The sequence below is a fragment of the Schistocerca serialis genome, unplaced genomic scaffold, assembly GCF_023864345.2.
Source record: "Schistocerca serialis cubense isolate TAMUIC-IGC-003099 unplaced genomic scaffold, iqSchSeri2.2 HiC_scaffold_1113, whole genome shotgun sequence".
In the NCBI taxonomy this organism is placed as follows: Eukaryota; Metazoa; Arthropoda; class Insecta; order Orthoptera; family Acrididae; genus Schistocerca; species Schistocerca serialis.
The window spans coordinates 85,001-87,500 of NW_026047308.1; the positions used below are offsets into that span (position 1 = coordinate 85,001).

Sequence of the window (2,500 nt, forward strand, 5' to 3'; positions counted from 1 at the left end):
GCAAACGACTCGGATCGGAGTGCCAAGTGGGCCACTTTTGGTAAGCAGAACTGGCGCTGTGGGATGAACCAAACGCCGAGTTAAGGCGCCCGAATCGACGCTCATGGGAAACCATGAAAGGCGTTGGTTGCTTAAGACAGCAGGACGGTGGCCATGGAAGTCGGAATCCGCTAAGGAGTGTGTAACAACTCACCTGCCGAAGCAACTAGCCCTGAAAATGGATGGCGCTGAAGCGTCGTGCCTATACTCGGCCGTCAGTCTGGCAGTCATGGCCGGTCCTTGCGGCCGGCCGCGAAGCCCTGACGAGTAGGAGGGTCGCGGCGGTGGGCGCAGAAGGGTCTGGGCGTGAGCCTGCCTGGAGCCGCCGTCGGTGCAGATCTTGGTGGTAGTAGCAAATACTCCAGCGAGGCCCTGGAGGGCTGACGCGGAGAAGGGTTTCGTGTGAACAGCCGTTGCACACGAGTCAGTCGATCCTAAGCCCTAGGAGAAATCCGATGTTGATGGGGGCCGTCATAGCATGATGCACTTTGTGCTGGCCCCCGTTGGGCGAAAGGGAATCCGGTTCCTATTCCGGAACCCGGCAGCGGAACCGATACAAGTCGGGCCCCTCTTTTAGAGATGCTCGTCGGGGTAACCCAAAAGGACCCGGAGACGCCGTCGGGAGATCGGGGAAGAGTTTTCTTTTCTGCATGAGCGTTCGAGTTCCCTGGAATCCTCTAGCAGGGAGATAGGGTTTGGAACGCGAAGAGCACCGCAGTTGCGGCGGTGTCCCGATCTTCCCCTCGGACCTTGAAAATCCGGGAGAGGGCCACGTGGAGGTGTCGCGCCGGTTCGTACCCATATCCGCAGCAGGTCTCCAAGGTGAAGAGCCTCTAGTCGATAGAATAATGTAGGTAAGGGAAGTCGGCAAATTGGATCCGTAACTTCGGGATAAGGATTGGCTCTGAGGATCGGGGCGTGTCGGGCTTGGTCGGGAAGTGGGTCAGCGCTAACGTGCCGGGCCTGGGCGAGGTGAGTGCCGTAGGGGTGCCGGTAAGTGCGGGCGTTTAGCGCGGGCGTGGTCTGCTCTCGCCGTTGGTCGGCCTCGTGCTGGCCGGCGGTGCAGGATGCGCGCGCCTGCGCGGCGTTCGCGCCCCGGTGCTTCAACCTGCGTGCAGGATCCGAGCTCGGTCCCGTGCCTTGGCCTCCCACGGATCTTCCTTGCTGCGAGGCCGCGTCCGCCTTAGCGTGCTCCTCCGGGGGCGCGCGGGTGCGCGGATTCTCTTCGGCCGCCATTCAACGATCAACTCAGAACTGGCACGGACTGGGGGAATCCGACTGTCTAATTAAAACAAAGCATTGCGATGGCCCTAGCGGGTGTTGACGCAATGTGATTTCTGCCCAGTGCTCTGAATGTCAACGTGAAGAAATTCAAGCAAGCGCGGGTAAACGGCGGGAGTAACTATGACTCTCTCTCTTAAGGTGGCCAAGTGGCGGCGGTGTGGCTGCATCCGGACTTGGCTTTTCGAAGTGCGGTCTTGATGTAGTCGTGCTGCTGCTGCGAGGTGCCTTCCTTGGGTTATGGTTACAGGGAGAGTGATGCGCAATACATGGGCCTAGCCCTCTTAGCCTCTCCTCTCCTGCGGTCTTCTCCCCTTCTCGTGGGCCCGCTGATTTTCGCAGAGTGGAAGACCGCACCAGGGGCTTGGGGGGGTTACCAGCCCCCCCTCGCACTATCCCTTTTTTAGTTGGGGGCAGTATTCAGAGAAAAAGTGGTGGCCCTTCCGCTGAAGGTGCCACCCCAACTCCCCCAGCACCTAGCCGGCCAACCGGCCGTGCCGAAAATCTTGTAACTTTTGCAGCAGTATACGCCTGTAGTGAGTGCCACCGCAGCTTCACCACCAAGAACGGTCTCGGGGTCCATCGCCGCCGCCAACACCTTGCGGCCGCCAACGCGGAGATCGTCACGGAGAGGCATCGCGCGAGGTGGACGGAGGAAGAAGTCCTGTCGCTCGCCAAGGCAGAGGCCGAATTGTTCCTCGAGAGGGACGCCCGGTTCTTCTTTGTAAATCAAGAGCTCATCAGGATGTTCCCCGACCGAACGCTTGAGGCAATCAAGTGCCGACGGCGGCAAGCTGCCCACAAGCAGCTTGTCCGCCAATTCATGGAGGCGCTTGAGATCGGTCGGGGGGAAGAGCCGGCGTCCCGCCGGGGAGCAGCGAGCCCGCTGCCTGACGCGGGCGAGGCCGCTGCGCCGCCCGTCGACGCAGCCGAGGACTTCGCGGCCGACACCACCGGGCCGCCGCCGGAGGGGCCGACTGACGCCGCCATCTGGGAGCATCTGGCGGGGCTACCCGCTTCCGCCCAGCGTTTCTCTGCCCTGGATCGTGTCATAGGTCTGGGGCGGGGCACGCCGCCCGATGTCATCCTGGGCATGCTCCCGGATGCCCTTGCGTCGGTCGGGTCCAGAGGGGAGAGATCGATCACCAGGACACAGCGGCCGCGCCAACCATCGAAGCGG

The 2,500-nt window shown here is 61.9% G+C and overlaps 1 pseudogene; it reads left to right on the forward strand.

The window, feature by feature from the left end:
- Positions 1–2,500, forward strand: part of LOC126431840 (large subunit ribosomal RNA) — a 7,963-nt pseudogene that overhangs the window by 1,427 nt on the left and 4,036 nt on the right.